The 26,242-nt window shown below is 47.6% G+C and overlaps 1 long non-coding RNA gene across 1 annotated transcript in view; it reads right to left on the bottom strand.

The window, feature by feature from the left end:
* Nucleotides 1-25,683, bottom strand: part of LOC138985793 (uncharacterized) — a 60,970-nt gene extending 35,287 nt beyond the window's left edge. The window contains exons 1-2 of the long non-coding RNA XR_011462756.1: nt 25,580-25,683; nt 23,672-23,771 (exon numbers count right to left, since the gene is read on the bottom strand). This is a non-coding gene — a long non-coding RNA (uncharacterized lncRNA). The remainder of the gene's footprint in view (nt 1-23,671; nt 23,772-25,579) is intronic.
* Nucleotides 25,684-26,242: the final 559 nt, after the last annotated feature.

Raw genomic sequence — 26,242 nt, 5'->3', positions numbered from 1 at the left:
GTCAACCACAGAGGACAATGCTCACCGAAAGCAGCTATTCAGCTTCTGACGTGTGGTAGGTGCTTACTGAAAGGTAACCATGATCACTGCATGACCTGTTAGAGTCTGGGCAAAGCAAAGTGTCTCAGTCTCATCCTTGGTAAGCAGCAAAGTCAGGAATGGGCCTCTAAGCTTCTTGCTACTGGTCAACATTTTTTTAAGTGGTCCCATCACTAGCTTCCCATGTCTGACTTATCCCAACCCCATACACCAAGAGAGATAGATAGGATAGATGATGGGAAGGTAGAAGTGAGAAACTTAGGCCACAGCAGCCAACAATATGTCCAAGACTTGTAGATATCAAAGGGGAGATTGATCAGTCCCTCTGTTCCCATTTGCTTAGTGATGGGGAACCACAGGGAAGGACAAGGCCGTGCATTAGAATCCTGGTTCTGCAGCTCACTGGCTGGGTCATGGAGGGCTCCTGCAGATGGAAGTTCTCTTTGAGAGGTCTGTTTGCATTAGGTCCCCACATCATTCACTCTCATGCTACCTTTGGCCTTTTTCTAACTATACTTTACAGTGACATATAATCATATATTTATTTGTGGGCTCATTTCTTTAATGTGGGCTTCCCTCGTGGCTCAGCTGGTAAAGATCTGCCTGCAATGTGGGAGGCCTGGGTTCAATTTCTGGCTTGGGAAGATCTGCTGGAGAAGGTAAAGGCTACCCACTCCAGGATTCTGGCCTGGAGAATCCCATGGACTGTATAGTCCATGGGGTTGCAAAGAGTCGGACATGACTGAGCAACTTTCGCTTCACTTCTTTAATGTGTGTCTTCCTCACCAGACTGTAAGCTCCATGAAGCCAGGGCCCATGTCTGTTTGGGTCAGTCCTTACTTAGTGCGAGGCACAGTACTTGGTATCTTCATTTGTAGGGTGAATGAATAGATAAGTCCCAACTCTCCGAGCTTCACTATCCTCATGTAAAATGTGAGACAATATGTTCTTTAAAGAGACAGTTTCTTTGAGAAATGTAAAGAAAACTATTAAGGGCATGCCTTCCATGGAGCCTGGCATGGTGTGGGTGCATGGTCCATGGTACATCTGCCCAGCACTTCACCCTTAGTTTTTACCATTGAGTGGTTAAGGGCACAGAGTTCAGATGTTCAAAGCAGACCTGTACTTCTAGCTTCTCTTTCCAGCTCATTCCCCATCCCCTCAGGGACAATGGGGGCCTTAACGCTAGATTCCTGGGCTGCCTCCCTCAGCTGCTCCTGTCTAGCCTATAGAGGAACCCCTCCTCATTGGTTGCCCTTCTATCCCCGTCCCCCCTTCCTCATGGCCCCTAGGTCCTTCTGACTCAGGATTGTGATTTGCTAAGGACACACTGGTAATTCCTCATGGTGATTAAAATACTGAAATCCTCTCATACCAGATGGTAAAAAGTACTAGTTCACAAGACTACGAAGCATCATTGTAGTTCCTGGCAGACTTTGGCCTTGGCAGCCTAGAGGTTACCAGGTGTCCAGATGCTGGAGAGTAGGTTGGCAGCCCTTGATGGCACCAAGTGGATGGGGGCAGTGAGAGTAAATGCCATGCCAGCCCACTGCCCCAGAGCAGCCAGCATTGGTGGGTACAAGAGAGCAGGTGGCAAGCCAGGCAGCCACAGTGGCAGAGGCTCTCTCCCTCCAGACGATGGGGTAGGTGTGTGTGTTCCTAGCCATGACATGTGGGCACAAGGCCACGCTTCACTGGCTGTAAGAGGACACCAGGTGCCCGGGACCTCGTGACCATCACCCTGACGCCGACGTCCTTGGAAAAATTTGATGCAGTCTTTCCTTCTCTCTTATATACTTTATACTCAAGGCTTTGAAACGTGAGGGATGTATAAGCTACAGATTTCAGAAACATTCAGGAGGTGAATGCATAGCTAAGAATATGTCAGGGGAAGTTAAGCAGCTCTGAGGTTTGTAAGTCCACTAGGGCAGGGTGGAGGCAGCATCCGGAACATGGCCCAGTCCTCCCGCCCATGTCGGGGAGGTGAAGGACATGTGGAGGCTGAAGGTCTGGGTAGCACTGAGGATTTTTCAGCTTTCATATACCGTCTACTCAGGCTATGCTTGTGTGTGTTAGTCACTCAGTCCTGCCCTGCTCTTTGCGACCCCCATGGACTGTAGCCCGCCAGGCTCCTCTGTCCATGAAACTCTCCAGGCAAGAATCCTGGATTGAATAGCCATTCCTTTCTCCAAAGGAACTCCCCGACCCAGGGATCGAACCCAGGTCTCCTGTATTGCAGCCACCAGGGAAACCTCACACTATATTTACAATGTATTTAAATAAAAGTTTTCTCTGAAAAATAAAACAAAACAAAAAAGAAATTGATGCAGTCTAGATTTCGGAGAAGGCAATGGCACCCCACTCCGGTACTCTTGCCTGGAAAATCCCATGGGCGGAGGAGCCTGGTAGGCTGCAGTCCATGGGGTCACTAAGAGTCGGACACAACTGAGCGACTTCACTTTCACTTTTCACTTTCATGCATTGGAGAAGGAAATGGCAACCCACTCCAGTGTTCTTGCCTGGAGAATCCCAGGGACGGGGGAGCCTGGTGGGCTGCCGTCTATGGGGTCGCACAGAGTCAGACACGACTGAGGTGACTTAGCAGCAGCAGCAGATAGTCAATTGGGAACTTCCCCAGCGGCTCAATGGTAAAGAATCTGCCTGCCAATGCAGGAGACACAGGTTCAAACCCTAGGTCAGGAAGATTCCCTGGAGTAGGAAATGGCAACCCACTCCAGTGTACTTGTCTGGAAAATTCCATGGACAGAGGAGCCTTGCTGGCTACAGTCCATGGGGTCACAAAATAATCGGATAAAACAGAGCCTTCGCATGCATGCACTAAGTCAATCATGGCTTAGACAGGGACCTCCCAGCTAGTGGCAGCCAAAACAAATTAAAAAAATCACTCACAAATGAGCTGGTAATTATTAGGGGGATTGAATGAATGATTTGTGTTACAACATTTATTTGCAAGACGAAATGACAGCATAAATAATTTTAACTTTGAGACAGAAGGTAGGAGTCTGTTTTGGATTTATGTAAGGACCAGGTGGTACGTATTTTGCATATTCCCTTACTCTGGGCTCCTCCCAAGGATTCTCCTCAGGGTCCCTCTTCAGTCCTGCAGTCACTCAATCCCACTTGGCTTTGGATCTGCTCTGACCTCAGAGTGGGGAACCTTAAAGACAATCAGGCCTTTCCTGGGTCAAAGGTGACTTCTCTTGCATAGAGCTTAAGTGTTTTTATGCTAAGTATCCTCTCTTTTTCTACACTGAGCCCTGTGATGGTTAATTTTATTTGTCAACTTGACTGGGCCACAGGTTGCCTAGATATTTGGTCAAACACTATTTCAGGGTGTCTGTGAGGGTGGTTTTGGGTGAGATTAATATCTGAATCCACAGATGCTGGAAAGCAGATTACCCTCCTACAGTGGGTGGGCTTCATCTAAATAGCTGAAGACCTGGTAAAATGAAAAGATTGACTCTTCTGCAAGTGAGAGAGAACTTCCCCTGCCTGACAGTAGAGCGCGGACATCAGCCTTTCCCTGCTTTTGGACAGGAACTGAAGCACCAGCTCTTCCTGGGTCTACAGTCTGCTGGCTTTCAGACTGGAACATTCACCATCAGGTGTACGTAAATATCTCTTGATTTGCAGGCCTTTAGACTACATGTGCATGTCTCCAATTAGTTCTGTTTCTCTGCGGACTCTGACTAATACCAGCCCCAGTTCCTCAGGCTCCCTTTTGTTCTCCCAGTTTTGGTGTGTGTGGTGTCCATCAAGGGTTATGAGGAGGAAATCCTCCCAGGAATCTGTGGGATTGGCATTACACCTCTTATTTCTGCTGTGTCCTTCCCCTCTGGTCACCTTCCTGTCATGTTGCTGAGTCCTGCTCTGGGCTGGGCAGAGTGATCCTAAAAAGATGGTGAACTGGCCCAGAGGGTGATAGAGTCATTTCCTAGACAGGTTGATAGGGAGTCTAGGGGTCCCCAAGGAGAGAGGGGTCTGGAATTCTCAAGGAGGAAGAAAGGACAAACTTTTTTTCTTTCTCCACATTCCTTAGGATTATATAACAATAATGTATCCTGCCTGAGGACAGTCTCTGGATTAAGGACAGTCTTTGGATTAAACCTTCTGGCTAATTCTGTTATCTTAAAATGTAAATTATGGGAGTAGGTCTGATGAGGTCTTTACAACCTCCAGACATTCTTTGGATTCACCGGAGAGTATATAACTTCATTAACACTAGCAAGCGGGTACTCTTTCTGCCCCCTTCTGATGCCTATGTCAGAAGCTTTCTCTATCTCCTTTATACTTTAATAAAACTTTATTACACAAAAGCTCTGAGCGATCAAGCCTCGTCTCTGGCCCCGGATTGAATTCTTCTCCTCCGGGGGCCAAGAATCCCGGTGTATTCGTGTGATTCAACAACAACCTTTCAGAGGGATCATTCCCAAAAGCACTCTTGGGGGTCACAGGGAGGCTTCCACAGGGCTGGGCTTAGTGGGTGTTGATTTATGTCGCTTTTCCCAAAGATGAGAGGCTCAGTGTCAGGGCTGCTAATCCGTCTCCGAATGGCTCCTGGCTCAACCCACATGGAATTAAATCCAGAATTAAAATTCAGAGCTTGTTCTGGACTTGAAGGGCAGACTTAGCTGTTTTCCTCTGGGATAAGGAGAGGCCTGAGGCTGGCTTGGGAAGCATTGTCATGGTTGTTTGGAGCCCAGGGGCCGCTGGGATGGTGGATTGTCTGCTGTGTGTTGAGAGGAGACAGAGGTGCCATCAGCAGGGGGTTTACAGATGTAATGGGGGAGCCTAGAGGGGGCACAGGAGGCTGATGGGCCCTCAGACAGGAACAGCCTCCTGGTCTCCCTCTTCCAGAATGTCAGCTCTCCCTGTAGGTTGGGGTACCCCTACTGCTGTCTTTGGAGCTGCCACCTCCCCCTTAGCTTTGCTTTGTGTGTGTGTGCTCAGTCACTTCAGTTATGTCTGACTCTTTGTGACCCTATGGACTATAGCCCACCAGGCTCCTCTATCCACGGGGATTCTCCAGGCCAGAAAACTGAAGTGGGTTGCCATGCCCTCCTCCAGGGTAGCCTTGTTTGAGTGTGCTCAAAAAAAAAAAAAAAAAATTCAAATGGGTAAAATTGAAGATCTAATTGGTTTTATTCAATGATTAAAGACTGCAGCAGCATCCCACCTAGTGAGTAGAGGATGCTCAGAGGAATTACACAAAATGGATGGTTTTTATAGGCAGGAGGAGGGTGAGGCAAGGAAGCTCTTTAGCAAAAGACAAGAAAGGATTGTTTCAGACCAGGTCACCTTCTTGGGGGCAGAGGCAGGGGATGAAGGTCTATCATGCAGGTTACCTCTTCATCCCTTGGTGGGGGAAATGGAGATGGCCCCGTGATAGATGATCTCATTGGTGCTGACCAGGAAATTCCAGACTGGCTTAGTACCATTGCCTTCCTGGGGAAGGGCAAACGATAGTTGTCAGGTCTGTCAGCAGAGGCTTTAGTACAGGAGATGTCATCTGGGGCCTTTGGGTTTCTCTTTAACAGGGGGCTGTCTCTTTCTTTCCTGATTTTCTGGTAATGCTCTTCCAGAGGCTGCCTGTGGCCATGATGAGAGAAAGACAGGAGACAGAGGGATCCAGGTGGGAAGCTGGTCTGGTCATCCTTCACCCCAGCAAGCCTGCTTTTCACTCCACTCAGCCGTGCTGTTGGGCCCGTGCCCAGCTGAGTCTCAGCTCAGTTTCTCCAGTGCCCACCATAACCTAAACCTGGGAGACCCACATGGCAGAATCCACTCAAGTGAGGAGGTGGGTAGTGGAGTAGATAATTACGGAAGGACTATGTGGGTTCAAGCCCCAGCTCTCCGCTCTCAGCAGCTGTGTGACCCCATGTCAGTGCATGCCTATGGGCCTCACTTTCTTCCTCCCACCTTTTGGAGTTGTTCCAGTTAATGTGATTAACAGATTGAATGAGTCAAGACCACAAAGCACAGAGTCAGGTTTATCATAAGCACTTGGTTATGTTGACTATGACATCATAATGAACTGTGATTAATTATAGGAGGGCCACCATGTCCTTCTTCATTGCTCAATGAGATGATGTACTTGCCAGGTGTTGCAAGGGTCCTGGGCCAGTTCTCTGAATTCTATTTCCTTCCTTTTCTCCTTGATGAAGGCCCTTTTCTTTCATTGTTCATTGTAGGAGACTCAACTTTAATCAATAAACCTGCAGAAATGTAATCAGAAGGGAGACATCCTGGTCTAAGATGTAAGGGGCCAGGTCCTCCTTGGCCCCAGATAACTGTCCAAAGGCCTGGCTTTCTAATGGTTCAGGCCCCACAGGCCTTTCAAAGTTATCCTACCTCTATGGCATGCTCCCCACTGCTGCAGGACCAGGAAGAACTCACAAAAGGGGAACCCCCAGCCCTGGCACAACCACCAGCCTGACCTGGGGCCTGGGGCAGCCAGCGTCTCTGCTCTCCCTTCCTTCTGAGTGAGCACCATCTTTCCCTCTTGATTTGTCTCCCTTTTTCTGTGGGTATTTGTGTTGAGTAATTCTATGTGTCAACCTGCCTGGGCCCCAGGGCACCCGGGTATTTGGTAATACGTTATTCTGTGTGTTTTTTTGTGAGGTTGTTTCTGGATAAGGTTAACATGTAAATCAGTAGCTTAAGTAGAGCAGATGCCCTTCCTATATGGGTGGGCCACATCCAATCAGTTGAAGGCCTGAAGAGAACAAAAAGGTAGACCATCTCCTGAGTAAGACTGAATTCCTCGTGTCTGACTGCTTGTTGACTGAGATGGTGGCTTTTTCCTACCTTCTAGGAGGAGCTGAAGTGCTGGTTCTTCCTGGCACTTGAGCCCGCCAGCTCTTGGGATGGAACTTATACCATTGGCTCTTCCACTTCTCAAGCCTCAGACTCACTGGAGCTACACCATTTGCTCTCCTTGGTCTCCAGCTTGCTGACTCACCCTGCAGATCCTGGGACTTGTCAGCCTCCATGTCATGTAAGCCAATTTTGTAGAATAAATCTTTCTATGTATCTGTATGTGTTATTGCTCAGTCGTGTCCAACTCTTTGCAACCCTCTGGACTGTAGCCCGTGAGGCTCCTCTGTCCATGGGATTTTACAGGTAAGAATACTGGAGTGGGTTGCCATTTCCTTCTTCAGAGGATCTTCCCAACCCTGGGACTGAACCCACATCTCCTGAGAGACCTGCTTTGGCAGGTGGATTCCTTACCACTGAGCCACCTGGGATGCCCCTTTCTATGTATATGCACATCTTATTGGTTCTATTTTCTGGATTACCCTGACGACCACCCTACTAGGGAGCACCCTACTCCCGTAGTGCAGGGACCTTCCTTCCAGGCTCCACAGCCCTTCCTCATTTCTCCCATGTGGCCCAGGAGCCCCCCTGCTGAAGAGGCTCCTAGTCCTCCCAAAGGGGCATGTCATTTGATACCCCTGGGCCTGTGACCCCTCCTGTTCCATAAATGCCCATGTGTTTGGGGAGCTCTGCTTGGCATCAGCAAGAAGACACTGCCAATCCCAACTCCATCCTGGCTTCACTTACTCAGAGGGAAGCAGAAAACGTGATGAATAAAATCCATCCGAGAGCCCTGACCTGGGTGTTGATCAGACCTTGTGTCAGAAGCAGCAGTGTTACAATTAAGTAAATGGATGACCTCAATTCGGAGGCAGTGTTTGTTGAATTGAATCTTCAGCAGGTTAACTTTCCTCAGATGAGTAAAAATGATATTTGGGATTAAGTTTTCACTGTGCTGAATGCATTACTGGATTTCTGCTCCACGTCATTGGAAAGGGGACGTAACCTTCACTGAGGAGGTCTGTGGGGACTAGGACAGGTGGCTAGCTGTGGAGCGCGGAGTGACCACAGGGGATTAAGGCTGTGCACGACTCATTTCACACTGAGAATAAGCTGATTTGTTTTTGTTTTTCAATAAGCCTTATTAAACTGTCTGCCACTCACGCTGGATCTGCAGGAGCATCACAAGGCAGGGCTTGGCCGGCAGAAAAACCACTTGCAAACAACAGCACCTTCCTGCATCAAATCAGGAATAACCTGGAGAGCATCGCTGGCTGGGGGCCCCAGGGAAGGGCCGGAAGGCACACTCTCAGGGAGCAGTTGACTGTGGGCAGCCTTGGGCCACTTGCCAAGGTTCAGGGGCTGCTGTACCAGGTCAAGTGGGCACGGCTGGCTTTCCCTGCTGGTCTCCCTGCATCTGTCAGCCTTTATGGAGCTCCTCGTAGTGAGGCTTTTCTGAACTGTACTTGATTTCCCTTTCAGATACTGTCTCCCCTTTCCCATCCTCTCCACAGCCTCTCTAGAGACCCTGCCTTAGTCCTAGGATAGAATGTTCTGGGGGGCTTCTCTGGTGGCTCAGTGGTAAAGAATCCACCTGCCAATGCAGGATTCAGGGGTTCGATCCCTGGTCCAGGAAGATCCCACGTGCAGTGGGATAAGCCCCTGTGCCATAACTACTGAACCTGTGCTCTGGAGTCCAGGAGGTGCAGTTACTGAGCCTACACACTGCCACTACTGATGCCCGAGTGCCATAGAGCCTGTGCTCCACAATAAGAGAAGCAACTGCAACAGGAACCTGTGCCCCACAACGAAGATTAGCCACAACTCGAGAAAGCTTGAGCACAGCATCAAAGACCCAGTGCAGCCAAAACCAAATTTAAGAGAGAGTATGTTCTGGGAACGTTCAAGCATCCTCTGGATCCTTTCAGGAGACCCAAGAGGTCAAAACTATTCTCATCAGAGAATATTATGCTGTTATTTGCCTTTTCCCCTTTCATTCTCTCATGAGTGTGCAGTGGGGTTTTCTGGAAGCTATGTGACGTGTGATAATGTCATCACCCTGATGGACTGTGCACGTCTGTGTTCCTGTTTGTTGCACATTTCTCAGCTTTAATTTTGAGTATGGAAACTATCAATAGATACAAACGCCATGAGCATAAGCCCTTTGGGATTCTTCAAAATTCTTTAAGAGTGTAAAAGGGTCTTGAGACTAAAAAGTTTGAGAATCTCTGTTATGTATCTTTTCTGTATTTTTCCTTCAAGGTGAAGTACCATGTTTATTGTTATATTTATGTTTTAACCATTCAACACATACAAAACTGTGCTAATGTTTGGCTCGGTAAAGACGTATTTTTTAAAATGTGTAATCAACCAAGTTTTTGTGTTATGTCCCAACTCCATTTTCCCCATGAACTCTATTTTTATTATGTAATTTTAAAAATTGTTTTAATTGTGGTAAAATATATGTAACATAGGGTTTCCCTGGTGGCTCAGACAGTAAAGAATCTGCCTGCAATGCAGGCGACCCGGTTTCGATCCCTGGGTTGGGAAGATCTCCTGGGGAAGGGTATGGCAACCCACTCCAGCACCCTTGCCTGGAGAATTCCATGGGCAGAGGAGCCCTGTGGGCTACAGTCCAGGAGGTCACAGAGTCAGACACAAATGAATGGCTAACACATTCACTTCCTCTGGTTTTAAAGCGATGAGGACTTAAATTCTCTGTGCCTTAGGCTCGTTCTCTCTAAAACCAGGATACACCACCCTCCTCTCTGGGTGGTTGTGAGGATGAAGAAAGCTCCTAGAGGGGAATCACAGGGAGCTCTGAAGGAGGTCTATGGTTGTGTGAAGGCCTGGGGAGGGGGAGAGTCTGGTACAGGGAGGACTGGCAGGTGAGGAGGGGGCAGCACCTCAATTTGCCAAGTGAGGAGCAGACGGTGAAGAGTGGAGAGAAAAGAGGAGGAGAAGCCACGTCACGATGGGTCTCATGGTACTTGGAAAGTTTGGGTTTTGTTCGGAGGCAATGGGGAGCCATGGAAGGTTTTAGGCAGAAAGAGACAGTCAGATGTGCATTTCATAAAGGTCCTTAGACTGCAAGGAGAACCAACTAGTCAATCCTAAAGGAAATCAGTCCAGAATATTCATTGGAAGGACTGATGCTGAAGCTGAAACTCCAATACTTTGGCCACCTGATGCAAAGAACTGACTCCTTGGAAAAGACCCTGATGCTGGGAAAGATTGAAGGTAGGAAGAGAAGGGGATGACAGAGAATAAGATGGTTGGGTGGCATCACTGACTCGATGGACATGAGTTTGAGCAAGTTCTGGGAGTCGGTGATGGACAGAGAAGCCTGGTACGCTGCCGTCCATGGGGTCGCAGAGTCGGACACGACTGAGTAACTGAACTGAACTGAAAGGTCAGTGTGAGCAGGTGGGAAGTGCACTGGTGGGGGACACAGTGGGAGACAGTGAGGACACTATTGCGGCAGCTAGGAAAGACACAGCTGGGTGACTTCACAGCAGAACCCCAGAGAAATGCCCTTGGCATCTCTGATCTTTCCTAGAAGTTTCTCTTCCTTGCTTCACGTTGCCTCTTTCTTTTAATGTACAGTCTCCCAAAACTTCATCATTATCCCGAGCACTCCTGGGTCCACCATCAGCACTCACCCCCTCTTGAGGTAAGCCAGGTGGTTAGCAGGACAGAGACTACTCCCTGCCCCTCGAGCATGCCCCTTGGGGTGCCTCCATTTAAGAGCTTATCAAGGTATTCAGAAACAAGCTGGCTGTCTGGCTAGGGTATCTTTGCCAAGAGAATACGAGCTGATGTAGTCACTACAGTGATTGCTTTTGGTTCCTCCTGTCCTCTGGTGCCCCTCCCCAGGGGCCATCAGACCATCACCCCAAGAGAGGATCGCTGTCGTAACACAATCAAGAGAACAAGAGTTCAATTTTTGGCTTTTCAGTTTTGAGAGCCAAGGTCTGGTGATGGAACAAAAGATCTGGAAGGCTGTGTGGCCAACTCAAGCCAATTTCCACACACCCACGAGAGAAGATCCAGTGAATCCCAGTGAGGACTGGGTGGTCGGGGGGTGAAGGGGAGCAAGAGGCTGAGGTGGGCTTGTCCTCCCCGGCTGATTTTCTGTGTATACTATGAGCAGGGAGAGGGGAGGCGGGGAACACAACAGAACCTAAGTACGTTTGAAGATCTGCAAGCAGAAATGGGTATGTGCCTAGCAAAAGGATGCAGGAAAGGGCGTGGTTCTGTGCCCAGGAAAGGGATTTGGATTCTATTCTAACAGCTTTGGGAAGCCAGTGTGGATGGACCAGGGCTGTGAAGTCTGATTTACATTTTTTAAAAACACTTTGGAAGGACTGAATCGGAAGCTCCAGTACTTTGGCCACTTGATGCAAACAGCTGACTCACTGGAAAAGACCTTGATGCTGGGAAAGATTGAAGGCAGAAGAGAGCAACAGAGGATGAGATGGCTGGATGGCATCACCGATGCAATGGACATGAACTTGGGCAAGCTCTGGGAGATGGTGAAGGACAGGGAAGCCTGGCAAATCGTAGTCCATAGGGTTACAAAGAGTTGGACGTGGCTGAGTGACTGAACCACAGCAAAGACACTCTGTTCGGGGTGGAGAATGGAATAAAGTGATGAACCTTTTGGTGTAGAAAGGAGAGAAAACTTTTTGTTACTTACAACCCACTCTCCTTCCTAAGGAGAGTAAACTCCATTATACGAAAGACCCTTCTGTCCTCCTGTCAAAAAATCTAGGGGCAGAGGCTGGAACGAATTGAATTTCAGTGTATAAGAAAAGGGAGGGATTTTATTTATTCTTGGCAACTGTTCTTCTGAGAGAGGACAGAAATATGGAGAGAAAAGGAAAGATCAAATATAAGTCCAAAGATCAGAGCCCCAATTTAGAAATGTTTGGGGGAATTTTTAGCAACAGGCACACTGAACTCAGAATTTTAAGTTATATGTACCTTAAGGTGGGCTTCCCAGATGGTGCTAAGTGGTAAAGAATCCCCCTGCCAGTGCAGGAGATGCTAGAGACATGGGTTCGATCCCTGGGTTGGGAAGACCCCCTGGAGAAGAAAATGGCAACCCACTCCAGTATTCTTGTCTGGAAAATTCCAAGAACAGAGGAGCCTGGCAGGCTACAGTCCATGGGATCGCAAAGAAACACGACTGTGTGACTGAACACAGCACATCTTAAGCTATAAATCCTTTCAGTTCCCCTAAAGTTTCAGTAGTCTGCATGCACAGTAAGAGGGTGTGTGTGTATATTACAGAAAAGGGCTTCATCTGGATTAACGTGGCACAGGAAAAAACAACATGTGTGGGATCATTAACAGAATTTCAGGGTTGCTCAGAGTGGAGAATCAGTGGTGTCCCTAAAACTTCAACAACTCACCCTTCTCTCAGAAAACATGGCAGGGCACTGACCTGGGAAGATCTATAGACTGGAGATTGGAAGCATTATTTAGAATTTAAGGAGCAAGTCATCACCAGCTGGTATCTGATCTGTAAACACTTGGGTGTTTATAAGGTAATTTCATGTTTTACCTAAAACTGACATGACATTTTAAAAAAGGCTGTCCTTGAGAAATTATCACCCTCTGGTTTTGAAGTTGAAGATTATTCTGAGTGAGAACTGCAAGATCTTCTTAAGAAGTGATCAGGCGGTGTCTAGTACAATTTAAACACATACTTCCTCTCACTCAGCAATCAGGACTCTGCCCTACAATATCAAAACCCCAGAATGTCAGGAGAGATGCATAGTAATTATTAGAGGATCCTTTATAATAATAACAAAATAAAAACAAAACCCCCAACAACAACAAAACCCAACCTGGAAACAACTTGAATGTCCATCGACAGAAGGAAAAGTGAAGTCACTCAGTCGTGTCCGACTCTTTGCGACCCCATAGACTGTAACCCTACCAGGCTCCTCCATCCATGGGATTTTCCAGGCAAGAATACTGGAGTGGGTTGCCATTTCCTTCCTCCAGAGATCTTCCCAACCCAGGGATTGAACCTGGGTCTCCCGCATTGTAGGCAGATGCCTTACCATCTGAGCCAAAACTCATGGTTACTGTAGACTGAATGTTTGTGTCCTCAAATTCATGTGTTGAAAACTACCCCTCAACATGATGGCAATTGGAGCTGGGGCTTTTGGAGGGTGCTTGGTCATGACAGTGGGGCCCTCATGAGTGGGATTAGTGCTCTTATAAAAGAGACCCCATGGAGCCCCCTCCCCTCTTCTGCCACATGAGAACGCAGTGAGAAGGCCATCCCTGAAACAGGAGGCAGGCCCTCACCAGTCACTGGGCCTGCCAGTACCTTGATCCTGGACCTCCCAGCCTCCAGACTGTGAGGAATAAATTCCTGTTCTTTATAAGCCACCCGGACTGTGATATTTCTGTTACGATGGCCTGAAAGGACTAAGAAGACAATGGTACATCCTCAGAAAGAGATACAGCAGAGCTATTAAAGAAGAATGACCCAGAATCATCTCGTGAGCTGGAACAATACCCGGACATACTGCTATATTTTTTTTAAACAAAGCAAGTTTAGAAATGCTATGTTTCCCCATTTCATCTGGGGAAAAAAACCAGCAGGTCAATGTGTTTTTATAAGCATTAAATAAAAATTAGTGTACATATCAAAATAGTAATCCTCAGACAGTTAGGATTAAAAGGAGAGAGGGAAAGACCATGAACTTAAAAATATATATACCTATATAAATCTATTTCTGCTTCATTGATTATGCTAAAGCCTTTGACTGTGCAGATCACAACAAACTGTGGAAAATTCTTCAAGAGATGGGGATACCAGACCATCTTATCTGCCTCCTGAGAAATCTGTGTGCAGGTCAAGAAGTTAACAGAACTGGACATGGAACAACAGACTGGTTCCAAATAGGGAAAGGAGTACATCAAGGCTATATATTGTCACCCTGCCTGTTTAACTTCTATGCAGAGAACATCATGCAAAATGCCGGACTGAAAGAAGCACAACCTGGAATCACGATTGCTGGGAGAAATATCTATAACCTCAGATATGCAGATGACACCACCCTTATGGCAGAAAGTGAAGAACTAAAGAGCCTCTTGATGAAAATGAAAGAGGAGAGTGAAAAAGATGGTTTAAAACTCAACTTTCAAAAAAAAAGACCATGGCATCTGGTCCCATCACTTCATGGCAAATGGATGGGGAAACAATGGAAACAGTGACAGACTTTATTTTGGGGGGGCTCCAAAATCACTGAAGATGATGACTGTAGCCACCAAATTAAAGGACCCTTACTCCTTGGAAGAAAAGCTATGACAAACCTAGACCACATATTAAAAAGCAGGGATATTACTTTGCTGACAAAGGTCTGTATAGTCAAAGCTATGATTTTTCCAGTAGTCACGTATAGATGTGAGAGTTGGGAGTATAAAGAAGGCTGAGTGCTGAAGAATGGATGCTTTTGAACTGTGGTGTTGGAGAAGACTCTTGAGAGTCCCTTGGACTGGAAGGAGATCCAACCAGTCAATCCTAAAGGAAATCAATCCTGAATATTCATTGGAGGGACTGATGCTGAGGCTGAAGCTCCAATACTTTGGCCACCTGATGTGAAGAGCTGACTCACTGGAAAAGACCCTAATGCTGAGAACGATTGAAGGCAGGAAGAGAAGGGGATGACAGAGGATGAGATGGTTGGATGGCAGCATGGACTCAATGGACATGAGTTTGAGCCAACTCCAGGAGATGGTGAAGGATAGGGAAGCCTGGGGTGCTGCAGTTCATGGAGTCACAGAGTTAGACATGACTGAGTGACTGAACAACCATATAATACTTTTTATATTGTGTGATTTTGTTCTATATTTGCACAATGAAGTAGGAAAAACTCCTGAATAACTCTGAGCAGGTGCTATCATTCCAAGCAGTGAGGTGGAGGGGTGTCCTGGGGTTTTGTGAATACCTGATATTTCCCTGGGGCACAAAACAGGACAACACAGTACTTGATTCTCTAAGGGGCCACCCCCAAGTATTGCCTTTTGCACAAGAGTGTGTGAATGTGGGTAGGTGAGTGGGGGTGGGGGAGGAGGGGTATAGCTCCAGCCAGTCCTTTTAAACCCCTTATCCTATGCATCTTTATCCACAACCCTCTTGAATAACCAAGAGTTGAAAAAGGACAGTGTTGAAGATGGGGTTTCTAAGATGGAAGCTGAGTTTCCTTATGCAAACAGAGTAGGTGGAAAATTTGACAAAACTCTATGAGATGGCTGGCAGAGTCCCAGGAAAGCTTAAATTATCTCCAGGCTTGAATTTTCCTGGTAGAGACTTAAATTTTCCTCATCCTGTTGCATGGAGAATCCAGCTGGCGAAGGAATCCTGAGTAACATGGGCCCCTGCTGGCCATTTCTCTTTCCCTCTTCTTCCTGTCTCTCCACTTCCTCTGTGCGTGTGTGTGTGTGTGTGTGAGCACGTGGGTGCTCAGTCATGTCTAACTCTTTGCAACCCCATGAACTGTAGCCTGCCAGGCTCCTCTGTCCATGGGATTCTCTAGACAAGTATACTGGAGTGTGTTGCCATTTCCTCCCCCAGAGGATCTTCCCAATCATAGGATTGAACCTGTGTCTCTCGCATATCCTGCATTTTGGCAGGTGGATTCTTTGCCACTGTGCCACCTGGAAAACCCTGAGCTCTATCTATCTCTGCATTTCCTGTCTCCCCACTTTCCTTCTCAGTCTCTACTTCCTGTGTCCACCTCTTGCCTATCTGTCCTCATCTCACCTGTCTTAACCTGCCGCTTGATGTCCTGGGGCTGGCCTGGGAGTGCAGACCCCTCTTGGTCTCAGCTCTTCCAGAGTTGGCCCCTTAGGGGGAGAGCTGTGCCATGTAGCCTCCTCTGGTTTCACAAAGCAGTGGGACTCGGGGTTTTATCAGCTGGATTTCTTTCCTGACTTAGTTTTCTCTTTGCTCTACCCCTTATCAGCTCCAGTGTGAGGAAGGTGAGGAGGCAGACGTGGCTTTGGGAAGCTTCTTCATCAGGTGAACCAGGACTTGGACTGGAAAGAAAAGGCTGAGAGGGGATCCCGGCTCTGCAAATGGGGCTGGGCAGTGGAGAGCTGACTGTTCAAGTTCCCTGGGTTTCCTCCATCTTCAAGATTTAACAAGAGGCAAGCAGCCACTGGCTCTTCAAACAGGGCCTGCCAGGAAGGTTTGTAAAGCACCCTCCTTCAGGGTCCTGGCCAGAGCTCCAGCAGACTGGGGCTTGGGCCATTCAGTATAAAAAATATTAAATGAACAATGACTCTCTGCACACAAGTGGCAACTCTCCACTTTGGGGGTGTATTTTCCACTTGAAAAGCTAATGAAAACCAGTCACGGTGAAAAACTCAACAGAAGAATGAATTTAGACTTTCTTTTCTTTAAGAAGAGAACAACACCATGTTCTGGGTGGTTCTCTGTGGAATCTAGACTCAGGGAGAAGAGGGGACTGTGACTCTTGGAGTCCCCCAGACTTCCATTGGAAACTGGGCCTTGGGGGTGGACAGGAGGCTGAGTGGGGTTGGCCATGGCTGATAAGGCAGAAAATGTGTTCAGTCTTCAGGGGGGTGTGGGGAATGTCTGGGTAGAGATTTCTGGAACATTTAAAAATAGTGGGAAAGTCAGAGCCAGAGAGCTGGAGAGAGACAGGAACTCAGCTGTTTTAATAAATTTGACACTTTCTTAGCTGTTTCTTTTTTAGTTCCTGTGCTGAGGTGGCTATGGGGGAAATCTGGGCTGAGTCTAAAATGCTCCAGGTGTGATATTCTCTGTTCATGGCTTAATGAGACAAATGGCTTTTCCTTCTGAGCATGCCACCTTCACTGGGGCACTGGATATAGATGGATCCTCCCACCCACCAGAAACCCCTGCTTCCAGGAACCTTCTGAGCTCCTCCCACCCTGGCTCTTCTCCACCATCCTCCAGGGCACTGACAACATGGCTCATTTCTACTGCTTCTTCTGCCCTGTGAATCTTTTAGATGCTCTCTCTCTTTCCACTTAACAACCTTCAATGGCTCCCTACTGCTTCCAGAAGTTACCCTTTTTAGGTTGCCACTCAAAGTTCTTTATAATCTTGCTCCCACCTCTAGCTGCATCTGCCATCACTACCCTGAAGTCCTCTTAACTTCCAGAATGAAGCCAAGGATGTATGCCCCTAACTGCTCATTTACACCCAGGTGCTTTTGTGTATGTGATCCCGCTCCAGGAGTTCCTTTCCCTTCTGTTTTGCCTGCTGTGGATTCTCTGAGTCCTTCAAGAAGCCGCTCAGATACTGTTCTGCCCTTACCGCTGCCTGTGCTACCTTGAAGTCTGTCCCGAGCTCCCAAGGCAGAGTGGCGGACCCCAGTGGGAGTGCTTTGGACACCGAGTGGCAATTATGCAGACCGTGGCCACATTTATCCTTCAGAGCCGCAGGGTCCTTGTCTGTGAAATGGAAATAATAGGACCTCCGGCATGAGGGGAGGGGAGGATTACAAATGAAGCAAAGCCTGCAAGACCCCTGGAAGCACCCTGTTAATTGCTGATCTGTTGTTGTTCAGTTGCTAAGTCGTGTCCGACTCTTTGCCACTCCATGGACTGCAGCACACCAGGCTTTTCTGTCCTTCACCAACTTCCGGAGTCTGCTCAAACTCATGTCCATTGAGGTGGTGATGCCATCCAACCATCTCATCCTCTGTTGTCCCCTTCTCCTCCTGCCCTCAGTCTTTCCCAGCATCAGGATCTTTTACAATGGGTCAGCTCTTCCCATCTGGTGGCCAAAGTATTGGAGCTCCAGCTTCAGCATCAGTCCTTCCAATGAATGTTCAGGACTGATTCCCTTTAGGATTGACTGGTTTGATCTCCCGGGGGTCCAAGGGACTCTCAAGAGTCTTCTCCAGCAGTGCAATTCGAAAGCATCAATTCTTCATGGCCCAGCTCTCACATCCATACATGACTACTGGAAAAACCATAGCTTTGACTATATGGACCTTTTTCAGCAGAGTGATTATATTATTAGATGGTGGACATTTGGAGAATTTTAACATATGAATTTGGGGGGATACTGTTTAACTCATAATAAAGACCTGTCAGGAATCTCACCCCCTCCAGGGAGCCTTCTGTACCCACACAAGCTCATCTAATCTCCCTTCTCTGGAACTCTGACAGCCCAGAATGTCTGGGGAACTCAGTGCTCAGGGCATGCCTGCCTGGCCTCCTTGGGTGTTCACATTCTGTCTTTCTAAGTCAGGACTTAACTTCAGGTGGATAGTATTTGCGATTTTTTAAAACAAGCAGAGCACAGCAGAAACTCTCCTATCTGATGGTATCAGGACTGGGGGTTAGGAGGTAAATTGAAAATCTGAGAGGCATGCCTGCAAAAGGCTTCCTAGCATCACGGGCCCAGCAGGCAGCAGACAGCAGGTTTACATGGGGATGGAGAGCTGAGGTCAGCCACTGTAGGGTTAAATGGAAGTAGACTAGGAGAGAGTTTCCTCATAAAAACCAAGCAGCAGCTCCCGAGATGAATGAAGACTGAGTGCAAAGGGGTCCAACCTCCCACTGAGAGTGCATTTAAAATGTTTAAAAAAATTATGTGTTTTTAATTGAAGTATATATAATTGCTTTACAGTATTATGTTGGTTTCTGCCACACATCAACATGAATCAGCCATAGGTACACATATGTCCCCTCCCTCCTGAACCTCTCTCCCACCTCCCACCCCCTAGGATGTCACAGAGCACCGGCTTGAGCTCCACGAGTCATACAGCGAGTTCCCACTGGCGATCTATTTTACATATGGTAATGTATGTGTTTCCTTGCTGCTTGTCTCCGTTTGTCCACCCTCTCCTTCCCCTCCTATGTCTGCAAGTCGTTTCTCTATGTCTGCATCTCCACTGGTGTATGGAGATTACTTAAAAAACTAGGAATAAAACTACCATATGACCCAACAATCCCACTACTGGTCATATACCCTGAGAAAACCATAACTGAAAAAGACCTACATACCCCACTGCTCACTCTAGCACTATTTACAATAGCTTAGGACATAGAAAGGCTTTCCTGGTAGCTCAGCTGGTAAAGAATCTGCCTGCAATGCAGGAGACCCTGGTTCAACTCCTGGGTCAGGAAGATCCACTGGAGAAGGAATAGTCTACCCACTCCAGTACTCTTGGGCTTCCGTAGTGGCTTAGCTGGTAAAGAATCCACCTGCATTGTGGGAGACCTGGGTTTGATCCCTGGGTTGGGAAGATTCCCTGGAGAAGGGAAGGGCTAGGCACTCCAGTATTCTGGCCTGGAGAATTCCATGGACCGTATAGTCCATGGGGTTGCAAAGAGTCGGACATGATTGAGTGACTTTCACTTTTACTTTCAAGACATGGAAGCAACCAAGATGTCCATCAACAGATGAAAGGAGAAAGAAGCTGTGCTACATATATACAAAGGAATATTACGCAGCCATAAAAGGGATGCATTTGAGTCTGTTCTAATGAGGTGAATGAACCTAGAGCCTATTACACAGAGTGAAGTAAGTCAGAAAGAAAAAGCAATATTGTATATTATTGCATATATATGGAATCTAGAAAGATGGTACTGATGAAGCTATTGAGAGTATATTTTTAAAACAAACAACCAGCAATACTCCAGACCATCTTAGACTTCTTTTATCTGGTACCCGGGTGCCAAGGGAAGGGGCCACACAACATGGGGGCTTTAAAAGTAGAAAGAAATCATGGACCAAGTGAGGGGCCCCAGTGGAACTTGGTTCAGATAAATAAGACAGTCTTCTGAGAGTTAAACTATGAAACAAATATAATAGTTCAGAGCAGAGAGGGGCGAAGAACTTTGTTTTACCAGATTCATAGTATTAACCCATCCAAAGGAGAATGTGGTCCTCAGAAGCATGTGTGTGTGTTAGTATGAATGTTTGTGTGTATGTGTGCTATTGTGTGGGGTTATATGTATGTGGATGCCCCTGAGTGTGAGCATGTGTGTGGGTGTATGAATCTGGTTGTGCATGATCATGTGTGAGTGTGTGTATGTGTGTATGTGTGTGTGTGTGTGTGTGTGTGTGTGTGTGTGTGTGTACAGCTAAGCAGACCCAGGCAAGAGACAGCAAGCCTTAGCAAAGCCAAGTAGTGTGTTCTTGCCTTTCCCCAAGGGAAAAAGAGGGCCCCTGGGCCAGGAACTTGAGTGGTCTGTGCTGAAGGTCTGTCCATTCAGGGAGATGGGTACATCAGAGGCATCAAGTTTTACAGCGCAATGCCTCTGTGGTTAATATCATCCCCATCAGCCAATGCTCCACTCATTGGATTTTGAGCTCACTTAGCCACTGACTTTCATTGGACTTCCCAGGGACCCTTCCTGCAGGGAGGGGATGTGCCCATGAGCAGAAGTGCCAACCCAGCCCATGGGTATAGAGGCTCAGAGCCTGGACTGGCATTGGCCTGCCTAGGCATGAATCCCAGCTCCTCTCCTCACTAACTGGTATCCTTTGGAAAGTTTCCCAACCTCTCTGAGCTTCAGTTTCCTCATCTTTGAAGTGAATTTAATAATAGTACCTGCCACATAGGCTGTTGTGAGGATGAATGAGATGATCCATGTAAAGAGTTTAACACCATGGCAAATATATCCCAGGCTTTTTAAAAAATGTAAGCTATTATCATCGTAATTATAAATATTATAATAAATAAGCATGTGTGCATGCTAAATTGCTTCAGTTGTGTCTGACTCATTGTGACCTTATGGACTGCAGCCCACCAGGCTCCTCTGTCCATGGGATTCTCCAGGCAAGAATACTGGAGTGGGTTGCCATGCCCTTCTCCAGGGGATCTTCTCTACCCAGGGATAGAACTGGTGTCTCTTACATCTCTTGCACTGGCAAGTGGGTTCTTTACCACTAGCGCCACCTGGGAAGCCCCAATAAAGCCCCAGTTTTATTTTTCATACATCAGTCATGTGCCCTTGAGAAATAGATCCCTTCCCAGGGGCTGGCTGTGCAGTAAACTTCTTGAAGACATATTCTGCTTCTTCATCTGGACCCCCAGTGCTGGGCGCTGGGTCTGGGATAATAGATGCTCACTCAGTGTTTGTTGAAGAAATGAAATGATTTTGTTTGTTGAAGAAATGATTGGGTGTGTTAGTGGGGAGGGGGGAGTTTGGAAGCCCATAAGTCCAGGGATTCTTTACTGCTGAGCCACTGTTAGCAGGCAATGCAGGAGGCACAGGAGATGCAGGTTCCATCCTTGGGTTGGGAAGATTCCCTGGAAGAGGAAATGGTAACCCTCTCCAATTTTCTTGCCTGGGGAATCCCAAGGACAGAGGAACCTGGTGGGCTGCAGTTCATGGGGTCGCAGAGTTGGACATGACTGAGCGACTGAACAACGGCAAGGTCCAGGGATGTGGTGAATTCATGAAGGTACGCTCCCTACACACTTGTGCCTGATGACCAGTCTCTTTCACTGGAGACGGCTGACCCCAACCTGCCCCTGCACATTGCTCACTCAGGGGAGAGAGCCAGGGAGTCTGCAGGAGCTCCTGGTGCAGTCCCTCAGTCACCAGGCCAAGGCTTGGGTCATTTCACCAAACTTCCCAGGCTGTCGAATTGGATCGTCTACACTCACTATCATTTTAGAGCTGTCCGGAGGCAAGTGGAAGTGGTGCTGAGCCAAGGCACATCCTCCCATGCCTCGTCACTTATTCTCAGTGGGTTCTGTGGACCAGCAAATCGCCCTCCGCTAGGAGCTTGTTAGAAGTGCAAACGCGCAGACCAGACCTCCGGAACGTGCATTTCAACAAGATCTGCAGGGGCTGTGTGCGCATTAAAACACAAGAGCGATGCTCGAGGAAAACTGCTTCAGGAAAGCCGCAGTTCAGTCACCTCTGGAAGAGAAGCCAGCGGCTAAGAGTCACTGTTTCTCCCCCACTCCAGAAAGTGCTCCTGGGGTCTGACCAAGCAGATGAAGCCCCCGGGGTGTGCACTCACATTGTGCCTTCTGGCCACAGGATCGCCCTGCTCCTTTCCTGAGACACTCATTCTTTTCAACAGTCCTGCCTCTCCCCACGATGGTAAAGAGAAACCTCTGCTGTTTGCGGATGCAATCAGTCTTTGTTTCCTGGAAAAGCGTTTTTAATTCAAGGGGGCTGTTAACGCAAGTGGTCCTGCTGTGAGTTTTAAGTACCCCTCTGTGGTACCACCCCAGGCCGTGGCATGCACCCTCTGGCACTTAAGGAGAGAATGGGATGCTCAGACGCCCAGACAATCCCCGCTTCCCCTCTTCTGCATCTTTCCACATCTGCTCAGCTGTGCAGACCTAGCACCCAGGAACACCCTCCCTGCACTCTCCCCACCCCTTAACCTGCTCAGGAGAGAACACAAACATATGTCAACAACAACGCAGTAAAACCCAGTATAGCCCAAGAACTCCTAAATCTTCCAAACTGCTGTCTGCCCTTCCTCTAACGTTATACGCTAGCGTGCCTGAGTGGACCCGCTCCCTGGGTCCAGCCCCAGCACCTGCAGTCCAGCACCTGCCCATTCTGGCTGCTTTGGGAAATGCCAGGGCTCCAGGTACCCGGCTCCTCCTGGCTGCCACTTCCAGAGCTGGGGACAGCGAAGGAGCCAGGGCCGACACGGGGTGGGGAATAGAAAACCCAGAACTCTCTCAAGCCCAATTCTTTTAAGGCTCCTTTAGTTTTCATGTGGAAAACCAACCCACCAACCAGCAAATGAATACATTCCGTGAATCGGACACAGGAATCCCAGGGCAGGACAAGGACAATTCCCATTGGGTAGGGTTATGGCAAAACTGTGGTATCTCTTTCCCAAGCGGCCCTGTGCTACATAGTTAGTTGGTTAGTGTCAGTCGCTCAGTCGTGTCCAGGTCTTTGTGACCCCATGGATTGTAGCCCACCAGGCTCCTCTGCCCATGGGATTCTCCAGACAAGAATACTGGAGTGGATGGTTGTTTCCTTCTCCAGGGGATCTTCCTGACCCAGGGATGTATCGAACCCTCATCTCTTGCATTCCAGACAGATTATTTACTGTCTGAACCACCAGGGAAGCCCTCTGTGCTATATATGGGAACCCAAAAGAAAAGTCTGAAATTTTTCATGGGCAGCTAGAAACTGTGCTTCTGTCCTCAGGCTCAAGTTGAAAACAGTGGTTGGAATTCTCTCTTGGACCAGATAAGTTCCTTGGGGGTGATGTGTCCTGTGGCCCCAATGTTTGCAAAGGGCTTTGTGAGACAGAGGCTCTGCGGGGCCCACTCGCTCCTCCTGCGTGCAAAGAGGCCAGTGCTTTGCCTGCAATCCTTTTCTACTTTGGAGTGGACTCTTCCAGTTTGGGTGGGAGAAGCAAAGTCATTTAAAAATTCATTTCTTAGTGGAGGATTGATCATTTTAAAGCATCCTGCCTGTTTTACCAACTGACCCTATAAAAAGACAAAGCACGATCATTTCTATCCTACTGTTGACTCCCCCAAGCAAGACAATTAGTTCGGTGGTCTATCAGGAGACAGATGGCGTGCTCAAATTGGAAAATTTAGAGTCTCCTTTAAAAAAAAAGTCCATCTACAAAGATGTGGGTGGGGTACAGAAAAACCAAGGGAGGCAGTGGAGGATGCTGAGACTAATCCCTGACTTCCCACACTTGGACCTGAAGGAGTGAACGAAGACACTGTTACGGAAATCTGCAAGCAGACCGGCAAGTGGGGAGGGTCACTGAGGGACCTGAGATTTCAGCCCAGGGGTGCAGCCAGTCGGAGCATACCTGTGAGAAGCCAGTCAGAGGAACACTCGTTTCAGCTTCACTGTCCTCCCTGTTTCCGGTCTTCTGCTGAGCACTCACCCTGTCCCCATGTTGTCTCAACCTGACCAGGAGCCAGGGCAGAAGGAACTTAGTCAGGTGGTACAGACAGTTCAGTGTGGCCAGGCCGAGAGCAAGGTGAGAAGAGCAGAGAGAGATGGTGGAGGGGCCAAGAGGTGATACCAGCACAGGAGGCATTCATACATTCATCCTAGACCCCACCAACTAATTCCTTCTTAAGGCTGCAGCCACAGAAACATCCCGTCATTTGCCCTTGAACTGTCCACTCGTGCCATTACCATGCTATGCTGTCTAGTTATCTAATCTGCCAAACCCGCTTGTAAACTGGGGACAGAAATTGCATCTTACCTTGCACCCCTGCCCCTCACCCTTCACCCATGGCCCTGGGTCCTTCTCTTGCACTCATAGGTACTCAGTAAGTGTGTGTGTGTGTGTGTGCGTGTCTGCATGTCCACATCAGCGAGGATGGACTAGGTTGTATTGCAGTAACAACCACCAGATCTTGGCAGTTTTACACAGTCAACGCTTCCCATTCATGCTACTGGTCCATTACAGGTCAGCAAGGGGTGATCTGCATGATACAGTTGTTTTAGGACCCAGAATGGCCTCATCTTTTTTTTTTTAACTGTCTTTTTGTATTGGAGTATAACTGATTAGCCATGTGATAGTTTCAAGTGGACAGCAAAGAGACTCAGCCACACATAAAACGGTACCCATTCTCCCCCATATTCTCCTCCTACCCAGGCTGCATTGAGCAGAGTTCCTTGTACCATACTGTAAGTCCTTGTTGGTTATCCATGTTGAATATAAGCAGTGTGTACATGTCCATCCCAGACTCCCTAACTACTGCTTTGTCCCACTGAATGGCCTCATCCTGACACATACATCCACAACCACAGCAGAAGACGGAAGATGGAGTGAATTACACACTGGCCTGAGGTTTTTGCCCAAAGTGTCACTTTTGCACACACTTTTTGCACACTTTTGCCAAAGCAAGACTCATGACCACATCTAAGTTTACACATGGGGAAGCAGACCCCTTACACACTCAGGAAGCAGAGAGCCTGAACTGTTTTATGAACGGTCTCCACAGTGGGCAAGGGTGGTCTCCACTGGACAGTCCTGGAGGAACAATTGATGTTTTGAATTTAACTGAACAGTAAGTGTCAATAAAGATCAAATGACTAAACAGATCTATGCCTTTTGACATATGCAGTTCAAATCAGTCAAGTCAGCAACAGCAACAAAATCAGAAATTAAAAAAATAAGTCAAATCAGGTGCCCAGGAATTATGGAATTCAAATGATTTTTAAAATGGACAGACTGGTTTATATCACAATATTCTATCTCTGGCTCATTTCAACACAGAAATTGCTTGTGTTATTTGATATGAACTGTTACTTGGGTGTGGTTTCTTGTTCTCCCCCATAACTCCATCAGGTTATGCCATTATGTTCTAGATTCTCATGGCCTTGGCTATTCTTTAAGACTCTGACAAGTTGATACGGATATGCTTGTTGATTCCGATGCCTTCTTTGGCTCAGCTCCAGGGAGAATGTAGCTGCTGCCACACTCCCCTCCCACTGTGTGGGGAGCATCCTCCAGGAATGGTACCCTCTACCATCCCCAGGCATCAGGTTATATGCTTGCCCAGTCCTGGGCCCCCAGGTAATTCCTGACCTTATAGCAAGTCACTTCACTTCAAAATCAGGAAAGGGTGAAAAAAGTTTCCAGGTCTAGGCAATGTCTTTGTTGAATGAAAAAAAAAAAAAAAAAAAAGTAAACCAAGTTCTCAGGATTGTTTTCTTAAGTAGAAAAGCATATTCACTCATCTTCAGAAATTGTCCGCACCTGAGAACTGTTTGGGTGATGACCATGGGCACCTGGTGTTACCATCAAATCGTCTTGTCTGCTCAGCTTCTCAAAGAAATTGCCTTCGAAAAACATGAGGAGGCTGTGACTAAAGGTGTAAAAGACAATTACATTTAAGAAGACAGTGTCTCCTCTCTGTTCCCTCTTACTCTTTGTAATCTTTTGCACACCAGGAACCCTGGAAGCAAAAGCCAATACTGCTTCCTCAAAACAAACTGTCAAAGGAATTTTGAAGGCTGGATTTAGTGAACAGATCTTTCATTGCTAATGGCAAACCAAATCTTTTGGGATGAACATTAATTCACAAGATCTCTAGGGACCTTTGGAGGTGGGGGTGAGAAAAGAAGGTGAAATTGACCCTTGTGACTCAAAATGGTCATGACAGTTTCCGTAGCAGCAGTCTCAGAAGGTTATGGAAGTTGTTGTTTGTTGTTTAACCACTAAGTTGTGTCTAACTCTTGGGATCCCTTGAACTATACAGCCCACCAGGTTCCTCTGTCCATGGGATTTCCCAGGCAAGAATACTGGAGTGGGTTGCCATTCCCTTCTCCAGGGGATCTTCCTGACCCAGGGATCGAACCTGCTTCTCTTGCATTGCAGGTGGATTCTTTACCACTGAACCACCTGGGAACCTGGGATGGC

Source organism: Bos mutus, chromosome 26 (genome assembly GCF_027580195.1).
Source record: "Bos mutus isolate GX-2022 chromosome 26, NWIPB_WYAK_1.1, whole genome shotgun sequence".
In the NCBI taxonomy this organism is placed as follows: domain Eukaryota; kingdom Metazoa; phylum Chordata; class Mammalia; order Artiodactyla; family Bovidae; genus Bos; species Bos mutus.
This window is presented reverse-complemented; position numbering and strand designations above follow the sequence as displayed.